The sequence below is a fragment of the Castor canadensis genome, chromosome 10 (assembly GCF_047511655.1).
Source record: "Castor canadensis chromosome 10, mCasCan1.hap1v2, whole genome shotgun sequence".
NCBI lineage: Eukaryota > Metazoa > Chordata > Mammalia > Rodentia > Castoridae > Castor > Castor canadensis.
The window spans coordinates 123,968,709-123,980,813 of NC_133395.1; positions in this window are offsets into that span (position 1 = coordinate 123,968,709).

Below are 12,105 nucleotides of genomic sequence, written 5' to 3' on the forward strand. Positions count from 1 at the left end.
TGTTTTGGCAGAGCTGATCCTAAAAATAGCAGAGCAGAATCCTGCCTGGATGCCTTCTGTCTCAAGTTTCTGCAGGGTTGTGCGGTGTCTACAGTTCTTCCACACTTACCGTCTCCTGGAAAAAAGCAACATTCTGTAGGAGGAGGGAAATGAAAAGCCCTCCTTTGAAGCTTTGAAGACACAGCTCAGCCAGTTCCTGATCTGCATCCGCCCAGTCTTGTTCACTTGGGACAAGTTACTTAACCCTGTGAGGACAAGGTTTATAAACTTGGCTATAAAATGGACATATTCTAAGCTTAGCCTTATGGAATCAGCTAGGGATCAAATCAGATAAAACATGTGCCAGATTTGGGTCAAGAATGAGGTGACCATTCTCTTTAATGAGCAGATCGTGTTCTCTTTAATATCAGATATGACTTGGGAGCTACTTTGCGTAACCACCATCATTCCTGGAGCATCCTAAGTAGTGGGAGGTGCAAGGGTCCACTCATTTCTCTTCTTGTCCCTATTTGATTGATTGCTGTCTCTTCTACCAGAATTCTACAAGGGCAGAGCTGGTGACTTCTGCCTACCTATGTGTCTCTGCCTTTTAGCCCAGAGACTGCTCAATAAGTATTTCTGAAGTAAGTGACCAAATGAATGAATGAAAAAATGCGTTACAGTTACCAAAGGTTTTGAGAGTGGCTTCTTTGTGCTAGGGTGATGTAGTGAGGAATTATTTGTTTGCAAAAAACCAAACTAATGTGAACTGAAAGCATCAACTAATCTGGAAGTGCAGCCAGACCTCAAGAGGGTAAATGACAAATAGAAAAAATCAGCACACTCAGATCTTGCTCAGCCCTTTCCCTCTGATCCCCCTCCTCTCCCTTCTCCTAGCCCCTTCCTTTCTCCTAGCCCCTTCCTTTCTGCAGTTGCTTTTCTTGTCTTCCTTCCCTGTGGAGAGCTCCTTCTGTTTTGCCTCTTTTTTAAAGACATGAGCACCCAGCCTCTCCTTTTAGGTACCTTAATTAATTAATTATTTTTTTGCAGTGCTGGGAATCAAACCCAGGGCCTCAGGCATGCTGGGCACTGACTTATTTATTAATCAGAGTCTCTGAATTCCTAAAACAAGTTTCTAAGAAATGTTTAATGTCTTTGCTTAGGAGACAAGTTAGGGTCCAGTTAGAGACATTGGGGAAGTGGGGAGGTCCTCCGATTCCCCTCCTCCTCCAAATATGCAGGGCCCCAGATGCATGGGCTCAGAGGAAAGGCGTGGACAGATATTCCCAGAACCGTTCATTCATTCATTCATTCCACAAATGTTCACCGAGTGCCTCTTATGTGCTGAAACTATTCTGAGTGCTAGGATACAGCAGTAATGAGGAAGTCAGACAAGGACCCTGGCTTTTAGGGACCTTCATCCTGCAATGAAAACAATTGTACACTCCAACAAACAAGTACAGGAGTGACATAGCTCCAGAGGGTGATGCATGTGGAGAAATTAACAATAGGACGTAGGATGACATCGTAAGGAGTGGGAAGGTTAAATTTGGATTGCCATTTTGGGTGTCCTGTTCTGTCACACTGGCCTGACGTACTAAAAATAGTGCTGAGGCATGTGGCAGTTGTGTTTAGAAAGTTGGGAATAGAGTCTCCAGTGTTCCTTTGGGACAGCTCCCTTTGCTTGAGATGATGTGAGGGACAGTTGGAGTTAGTTTGGGATTGCAGAAGGGACAGCCAGGCCTTGGGGGCTCCCTTCCCTTTGGAACCTATTACAGCAGCTCTGAGTGGCTGAGCCCATACCACATGGAAGAGCACTGGCCCCTGCTGGCTTTGGCACCTGACTAGAACAGTGTCAGGGGATGTCGTGAGAGAGGGGAGCTCACCTGGTCACCTCTACTTCAGGCCTCTTGGTTTTTCTGAAAGCCTTCCATAGGAAAGATTCCACAAAGATCCAGCCATAACAGCAGCTAGTGCTTCACCTTCTGCAAACGCCACGTGCACTGGCTCACTTAATCTCTCTACACCATGAGGTAGATTCTCCTATTACCCCACCTTATAGGGAGGGAATCACACAGGAAGCTTACATAACTTGCTGAAAGTCATGTGGTGGAACTTGACTGCAAACTTACACATTCTGGTTCCAAAATCCATGGTATTAAAAATGAGCATGCCTTCTTCCAGGTGACTCAGACCCCTATCTTGTACATGCAAGGCTTCTAGCCAAGTAACTATGTATGTATTTATGTATGCATGCATGCATGTATTTATATTTATTGACTTGTTTGTTTAGCAGTACTGGGGATTGAATTCCCAGCCTCATACTTGCTAGGCAAATGTTCTACCACCTGAGCTATGCACCCAGTCTTTTTTTTTTTTCTGCAGTACTGGGATTTGAACTCAGGGCCTACACCTTGAGCCACTCTGCCAGCCCTTTTTTGCAAAAGGTTTTTTTTGAGATAGGGTCTCCAGGAACTATTTGTCTGGACTGGCTTCAAACTGTGATCCTCCTGATCCCTGTCTCCGGAATAGCTAGGATTCCAGGTGTGAGCCCCCAGTGCCTGGCTGTCTTTTGTTTTTGAGAGAGTTTCTCATTAACTTTGTCTGGAGCTGGTCTCTCAAACTTGTGATACTCCTGCCTCTACCTCGCAAGAAGCTAAGAGCACAGGCACGTACCACAATACCTGGCTTCCAAGTAGCTATCGAGCAATTAAGTGACTATATCAGCCTGTTGGTTCTTTTAAATTTTCCACCAGGTGGGTATGATATATGGGCCTCCCATTCACATATGGTGGCACATACTTGTAATTTCAGCTCCTTGGGAGGCTGAGGCAGGAGGATAGCAAGTTTGAGGCCAGCCTGGGCAACTTAGCCAGACCCTGTCTAAAAATAAAATTTTATGAAAGGACTGAGGGTGTAGCAACCTCATGCTTTCTTAGCATGCACAAGGCCCTGAGTTCAGTCCCTAGTATTGAAAAAAATCACTTTAAATATATGAAAATTTTCCTTGAGATAGGGTCTCACTATGTGACCCAGACTGGACTCAAACTCATTATGTAGCCTAGGCTGGCCTCAACTCATAAACCTGCCCACTCAGCCTCCTGAATAGCTAAGGTGTGCACCTAGCTATTATGTGGCCTTTATGTCTGGCTACTTTCACTTAGCATGTATTTAAGGCTCTGTTGTAGCATGAACAGTACTTCATTCCTGTTTATAGCTTAGTAATATTCTATTGTATGAATGTACCCCCATTTTACTTATCTACTCATTTAGTTTGCTTTCATTCTTTTTGTTATTATGGATAATGCTGCTATGAACATTTGTGCATGTTTCTGTGTGAGTGTTACATTTGTAATTTTCTTTGGTACCCACCTAGGAGTGGAATTGCTGCATCATATGGTAACTCTATGTTGAATATTTCAAAATATTGTCAAGCTACTTCCAAAATGGCTGCATCATTTTACCTTTTAGCAGTGTGAAAAAATTCCAATTCCAACTTCTCTGCAACTGCATGGACAGTTGGTATTCTCTCTTTCTCTCTCTCTCTTTTTTTTTTTTTTTGGTGGTACTGGGATTTGAACTCAAGGCCTTACGTTTGCTAGGCAGGCATTCTACCACTTGAGCCATTCTACCAGTCCTGTTCTGTGTTGAGTATTTTCAAAACAGGGTCTCATGAACTGTTTGCCCGGGTTGGCTTCAACCCCCTCCCCCCCGTGATCCTCCTGATCTCTGCCTCCTCAGTAGCAAGGATTACAGGCATGAGCCACCAGTACAGGGTGGTATTGTCCCTTTTTGATTAGGGGCTGGTGATTCCTACAGATATTCAAATCACAAGTTGTTATAAAAAGTGGTTTTTATTTTATTGTCTGAACAAAATTAAGGATTTACTTATCTGTTTGTGGAGAGGCAAAGGGGAGGGGGGAGAGGAGAGACAAAGGACTTGTTTAATGAATTGGTCTTGAGTGTCAGAGAAGAGGGGAGATGTAGGGAAGAACCCAGGCTCCTGAAAACCTGAAAAGACTCAGGATGCTTTGGCACCCAGTGAGCAGGGTCCATGTGTGGTGACCTTCTACCATACTGGTGCTAGAATGAGGAATGGTGAGGAGCGACACCTGCTGAGCTGCCCTGTGCTCACAGAAGCCTCGGGCAGGAGGAGAGGGCCAGGGCCTCTCCTTGAATAGTTGCTGGACAGCAGCTTGTAAGAGGAGGCTAGGAGGCAAGAACATACTGTGACAAGGTGAGGCCCAAGTCCTGCTTTAGGCGGGGTGAAGGTTTGGATCTCGTTCATCCCACAAGGTTCCTATTGGCAACTTTGTCCCCAGATGGTAGTATTGGGAGGTGGCGTGGAGCCTATTAAAGGTTGGTGAGGCCTAATGAAAAGTCCTTAGGTCAACTGAAGACATGCCGGTAGAAGGGAGTAAGATATTTCTGGTGGGACCCTGGTTGGTTCTTAACAGAAGGTTGTTACAATGCTTGAGCCTGGCCCCACCTGGCCTCTTTGGCTTCCTGTTCTGAGATGTGATTTCTTCCACCTGTGCTCACTCCTGCCCTCCAACCATAAGATTCTTACCAGATCCTAACTGATGCTGACATTGTGCCCATGGGCCTCCAGAGCTGTGAGCTAACTAAATCTCTTTATACAGTTAGCCTGTCTTGGGTATTTCATTATAGTAATGACAAGTAGTCTAACATAGTTAGCAGGATTTGGGCATGAACATTTGAGCCAGTACATATACCTATGTCAAAGTTCCTGTTCAAACCAGTGTCTTTTTGTCTTTTCCTTCTAGGGAATTCTAAGTCTGATAATTATAGCAAGTTTTGAACCTAATGAAGAAAGGGAAGAAATTAGCATCTATGATCTTTTAAATCCTCGATTTTCTCCCAAGCCTGGTGTTTCTCATTAGTTTTACAGACTGGAAGGGAATAGATTTTGTGCCATGTAAATTATTTTGCATTTATGGTCTTGGGTGGGAAAGTCAGAGCTGTTTCTTCCAAGGGTGTTTTATGTCAGTCCATTAACATGAACTCTATTGATGAACCAATAAAGCATCCCTATCACAGCCTCATAATGGAATCTCCTAATTCATAATTAATATTCAGGTAAGGCAGCGTCTCATCAATCTGATTTCTCACTCCTGGTTATTGGTGTTTAATTTCTATTTTATTAGTCAGGACTGGTAAATCTTGGGAGATACTAGTGCCAGGCATGTACTGGCAGAAGCTGCTCTGTCCTTCAGTGCTTGGAAGTTAATGAAACTACACAGTAAACACAAAAGACTGGAATACCTTAAATTTTTGGTGTGTTTTAAATGCTAAAAAGCCCATCCACTCTCTCCTTTGGGTCCCCTGGAAACCTTGAAAGGTAGGATGTAACAGGTTTCCTCAGCGATGCCCCATTTTACTGGAAAGAAACTGAGGGGAGCTTGAAGGGAAACTTTAGTTTAAAGGAAATGTTAAGGGAGAGACTGAGGCTTAAGACGGGTAGTAAATGGCCTCAAATGGGCCTTGTCCCTGATTCTCCTGGTGCCAACCAAGTCCTGCACTGCCTTCATAAAATACTAATAATGAAACTTGTAGAATGGCTTTATTGACTTGATTTGTCAAATCATTTCTGTCCCCTACTAAAGAGCTATTGGGTAACAAATATTGCAACAGAAGCAAATGCTTGGAGTCAAAACACTGCTAGAATGATGGATCAATTCAGTTAAAATAAAATAAAGCTTGGCTTTAAAAGTTTGCTCTGAAGCAAAAGAATTTTTAAAAATCAAATGTGACCATGTAAGAGGATGCATTTCTTCTCAATATACCTGTCTTCTCCTCCCCTCTAGTACTGCAAAATGAATGATTTTATGTACAGAATAATCTGTGAGACAAAGTGTTAATGGATGTATTGGGTTAGTAGACTATTATGAAAGTCAGTGGTAATTAAAGGAAACACTTAGCTGACAAAGTTGACAGACCTGGATATATCTGAGAACTCTTAATTTTCTTTCTCCCTAATTGCTCCCTCTGGCTGTTGCAGTTTTCAATGGTTTGTTATCTAAATATCAAACAGGCTGATCTTGTCTGGGTATTACTGGGTAATTTCAATTATTAAGAGGATAGACTGAGACTCCATGTTTTTAAAAAAAGAACTTCTTGGACTTATTCCTTAAACTCTTCCAATTTGCTCTGAAGGATGGCTCCGGGGAAAGTGGTGACCAACTATGTTCCTGTGGAATCAGTGTAAATAGATTTCAGCCTTGTTGGCAATAATGGCACCGATAGGTTTCAGTTCTTACTGCACCCTTAAGCTTCTGTTTTCCAGAGTCACGGTCCTGCCTCCCAGGGTCACAGTCCTGCCTCAAGTCTAGCTTGAATCCTCCTTCTGCCCCAACCTCCAATCAGCATGAACCATAAGATCCTAACCAATCAGGTCATGCTGAGTCCCACTGAGGGGTATTTAAGCCCTTGCCCTTCCTGCTTCTCTCTCTTGGCTCTCTCCCTCTCCCACCCGGCAATAAAGAATCTCTTGGCCAGATCACTCCTCTCCACGTGGTCACTTTTGGGGCCTATATTTCCTTACATTTGGTGCCATGACTCAGATGGGGGCTCCCCACTAATCCTGGTGGGACCCCCATTCTGACTCACCCCACGACCACCCTGAGGACGTGACTGGCCAGGACTCATCCTCCTGATCGCCCTCGCTCGCATCCAACACTGGACATTCTTTGGTGAGTCCACATACCCTTCTGGGCTCCCTTTGCGGTCTCTCCCTTCAGTGTCTCTGGGTTTTAGAACACTTCGCCTGCTTTGGGCTATCTCTGGGTGGCTCAGACGGTAGAGGGATCCCCTTCTCTGCAGGGTTTGGATTTTACAGGGTCTGGGACCCTACAAAACCTAGGCCTAGGTAATCCAAGCCACTGGCCACTGGCCTGCAAACCACCTGAACTCAGTGACAACTGGTTCTCATGCGCTTTGCGTTTTCTCAGATATTTGTGCTGCGCGAGGATGCTCCACAGTACATAATATCCTCCTCTCCCATTCTGGGACCGGGTCCCTCATAATGGGTGCCTCTACTTCTTCTCTGCTGACTCCCCATTGAGATGCCTCCTCAATAATTTGGACACCTTGGGTTTGACACCAGACATAAAACCAAAAATTTAATCCACTTTTGCACCCAAATTTGGCCCACTTATCCTTTAAACAACCAAAGTCACTGGCCCCTTTTTGGGTTTTTAGATCCCAACCTTTTACAGGACATGTAACTACTGTGAGCAATCAGGACAATGGGGAGAGATTCCATTATGTCCAAGCCTTTTCATACCTCTGTCTAAATCTGGCTCTCTGACTTCAAACCCTCCCTCTGTACTTTCTGTTCCCCTGCGTAGATTCTATCAGCCTGTAAACCAGTTTCTAAATCAGCCAATTCCTCTCCCAAACCTCCTCCTTCCCCATGTAAACAGACTTCTTGCACTGCTTACCATACCTATCTCCTCCTATCTTCCTGAAAAACTTTCCCCATCATGGAGTTAAGCAAGCCACTCCTTGCCAATTCTGGCCTCAAGGTGGTTCCAGCTCTGGGAGAGCTCATGCTTTATTTGGTGACCAGAGAGTGGAGGCTTCGTTTTGCTGAAAGCCTGCCAGTACCAACCAATAGGAGCAACCTGGAGACACAGGTGATGGCTAATCCCTCAGGTGTGTGTCATGCCTCCAGACTCTGCCTTCCCCTTCCTTACCTAAGATGTCAGCTCCTTTTCTGCCTCCTCTATGGTCTCACCATGTGTCCTCTGTCTCTGTCTGCCTTCCCCTCCCTGGGCTTACTGGGACCCTGCCTCCCATGAAAAACCTGTAGCATGGTACCTTATGACTTAAGTTGTTCCAACTAGTTTGCCAGGCCTCTCAGTCTAACGTAACTTTAAATTAGCTGCTTTACAAAAGTGCTTGCAAAAACCTGCAGCCGCCACACTCACGCTCTAACTCTGCCCCTGCAAGGGGAGGAGGGAAGCAAACAGGTGCACCTGTGCACAGGATGCTGGCTTCTGGACACAGCAAAAATGCCTGCCATAGCTAAGAAAAATCCATAGAGAGGACCCAATACATCCTGGGCCGCCAGCCACACATGGCGATGGCTGCAACCCACTGCCACTTCCCCTAGAATAAACGCGCGCAGAGTACACAGGAAGGGGGGAGGGGTGACAGTCTGCAGGATCAGGCCTAGGCAGTCAGGGTCATTTGTCCCAGGTGTGTGTGGAGGGAGTGGCGCCTTGCACAAGTCCTGCTCCTAGCCCCACCTCACACCTCAGGGCATCAGACCCTTGTAAGTCAATTGTTAGATCAAGGTTATAGTTCCAGAAATAACAAAGTAGACATTACTGTGGTCTCTAAATTTCTCATTTAAATTTTCTATACCTTTGGCCTCAGCATAAATTTTTCCCTCCAAATATTAACACTAGTTGTCCCGTATGGCACTTTTATTGGCCTGAAATGCCCTCTGAATGCCCTTCTCTAACTTTACAAATATTTCTTCATTAAAAAGATAGCCTTTATTAAAGAGGCTGCCTGCTGTTAGCTAAAAGACAGGATCCTAACATATTGTTCTTTCTAGATGGGACCTGCATCTTCCAGTCTTTGGCTGGTAGATGTTGGAAGCTTTGTACTGAGGCCTGGCCTCATTATGCCTTGGGTGACCAAGAGAAGTGGCCTTCACAGGGTTCCTTAAATAACAATACCATACTCCAGTTAGACCTTTTCTATAAAAGTAAAAAAAAAAAATGTAAACTGAGGTCCCCTATACAAATTTCTCTCATTAGAAAAGCAATGGATTCTGGCTCAGGCCGCTCAGGTTGGAAATGATTATATGCCTCAAGCAGTAGAGTGCCACTTTACAAGCAGAAAGTCCTTAGTTCAAGCCCAGTACAGCCAAAGTAAAAAAAAAAAAAAAAAAATACTGCTTCTGGGGCTGAAGAAGTAGCTCAATGGGAGAATGTCTGCCCAGCATGTGCAAAGCCCTGGATTCAATTCCCCAGCATTACTAAAAAAATAAATAAAAAACGGTAAAGAAGATAGGGGGCATTAATGTCACTTCAGCCATCTCATAGTGGAAAAACATAGTTTAACCTAGACCAGATCCCTCATTCTTCAAACGAGGAAACTGAGGCCCAGAACAGTTCAGAGACTTGCTCTCCAGAATGTCAGGTGTCAATGTAAAATAACAACTTTACTTTACAGCAACAACTTAAAAAAAAATCCTCTTACCTTTCTATAAGCATCTTAAGGACACATCAGAAAGCATACCACGGTGAACTCAGAGTCACAGGTGGGAGAGGTTCTCCTCAAAGATAAATTTCTAACAGTCAGCCCCAGATATTTGTAAAAAATTCAGACTCTGGCTTAAGGGAAAAGTCATTGTAGCAAGTAATACAGCTAGCCATGTCTGTATTTATGGCTATGTCTGTATGTCCGGGACCTTACTAACAGGAGAGAAAAAGATAAGAGACACCATGGCCTCATTGCTGCTCTCATAGAGGGCCCCACCCGGCTGGGGCCTGTATCCTGAACTTGCTTCCAAGGTGGACAGGAGGGGCACTTCTGCAGAGAATGCTTAACGGGGGACAGCCTGGGAGAAAGCCCCACCCCCAACCAGGACCCTGCTCTCTGCAAGGGTAACCACTGGAGGTCTAAGTGCCCCCGTCACCAGATGGAAGGCAAGGTGCCACCTCCTACAGATTGATGGGTCCAAGCCTCCTGGCCACACTCCACTTCTTGGCATCAATGTTGAGGAGCCATAATGGCAGAAAAACAAAAGGTCATTTTCCTCCTAGACAGTGGAGCCTGTTTCTCTGTTTTACCTTTTTCTCCTGGTCCCCGGTCTAATGACAAAAGTTATCGTTTGGGGCAAATCTGGCTAGTCCCTAGAACGCTAGTTTACCTGGCCTCTGGCCAGCTCTTGGGGAGACCTCCTCTTCTGTCACTCTTTCCTCATAGTACCTGAAACTCCAGTGTCCCTGCTGGGACAGGATTTACTATCTCAATTAAAAGCTCAAATTCTCCTCCCCCCAGGCAGCTATCTCTGCTGCCCCCTCCTTCAGGAACAAAAAGATTCCACAGTGTGGACTGATGAGATGAGTGTAGGGTGAGCCAGGATAGCCCTCCCTATTCAAATAAAACTCAAAAATCCCTCACAGTTTCCACACCCAAAACAATATCCCCTCAAGCCTGAGGGATGATGAAGTCTTATGCCTATTCCTAAAAACAAGGGCTACTAATTAGTTGCTCCAGCCCCTACAATAAATTTAAAATTCTTATAAAAGTTAATTTTAAAATACAAGTTACAAAGTAAACAACTGGAAAGGATATAGATAGGTAATAAATGTATTTTTTGAGAAATTAAAGGAAAAAAGGAATGGTTTTTTTGGATGAGAAGGGATTTTGCAAAGAAGGTGTTTGTCCTAAAGATTGTTTCAAATAGGAAGGATTAGGACAAGCCATCAAAGGGTTTAGTATGTTATATAAAGGTCTGAGTAAGTTTTAAAAGTGTATAATAAAAAACTTTGATGTGTGATAAAGTTAAATTTGAATATAATCTAAGAGTTGCCTGAAAGATTTTTAGGGTCATGTCAAACTAAAATCAAATCCTCTATGTCTATGAAATAATAAGGTTATCTTAATATTGTTCTGCTCTGAGTAACATCTACAAAAAATCATTACAGAGAAAGATTTTATCAAAGAAATTATTAGTGTTTTCTGCTGATTTTGTCAAGCTTTAAGTACTACTAAATCAGAGTTCATTTACATATTTGCTTATGTGTCTTAAATGACCACCTTGTAACAGTGTTATGTTATACTTTATCTAAATATGGTACAAACATTTAAAAGGTTAAAAGTGTCAATTTATATAAAATAATGAGCTAAAGCTCTCTTTTATCCAAGAGTGTTACATTTAAATCCTGACAGTCCCTGCCTCCCACAGGTCACCTACCTAGGTGTGGCCTTATAGGGACAGACTCACTCCCTGAGTCATAAATGCATCAACCCAATCTTCTGTTTCCCAACCCCCCACACCATAAGACAGCTTACAACTTTCCTGGCAGTTATAGGATTTTGCAGAATTTAGATTCCTAGGTATGTAGTCCCTGAACAGACAACTTTTTATGCTCCTCCTAATATTCCTATTTGGGTCTTAGATAATGTATGGCCACCCATTTCTCTCTCTGTGGTTGGAGGACTCTTGAAATTGTCTAGGGAAGAACATTTCACAGTGGTCTCCTGGCCAATGCCGTCCTAATGCCTGTGTTCTTGCTCTCCTATTCTTAAGCTTCCTCCCTTGTATCACACTGCATGTCTACTCTTGCTAATCCAAAATTTAACCAGTTGCACCTCCAGGGACACCAACCTCTCCAAAACGCAGGGATAGTTGGCTGATACCCACCATGCGGAGGTCGGAGGATTGGCTCGAGACTTTATGACCTGTGGCTGCAAGGGAACTTCATCAACTTCAGGGAAGAGGAAATCTTCATTTTTGGAGCCTGGGTGTACGCCATCATGAGGCTCATCATGAGCCCGGGTGTACCCCAACATTGTTTGCCATTTAACCCTCTCTTCCCCTACGCCGCCCCTTGCCAGCTCAAAGAAGCCAGAGCGAACACAACGCGCCCCTTCCTTAACAAACAAAAAAGGGAGGAATGTTGGCAATAATGGCGCCAATGGGTTTCAGTTCTTACTGCACCCTTAAGCTTCTGTTTTCCAGAGTCACGGTCCTGCCTCCCAGGGTCACAGTCCTGCCTCAAGTCTAGCTTGAATCCTCCTTCTGCCCCAACCTCCAATCAGCATGAACCATAAGATCCTAACCAATCAGGTCATGCTGAGTCCCACTGACAGGTATTTAAGCCCCTGCCCTTCCTGCTTCTCTCTCTTGGCTCTCTTGGCTCTCTCCCTCTCCCACCCGGCAATAAAGAATCTCTTGGCCAGATCACTCCTCTCCACGTGGTCACTTTTGGGGCCTATATTTCCTTACAAGCCTCAATTGGAGTTATCAGATTTAGATCTTTGATGGTGGATTCTAAAATATACAAAGAGTCTTCTCTCTTTTTTCTTCCATCTTTTCCTCTCACCATCTTGACTTTTCTGTAATAGAGAAATGTCAAG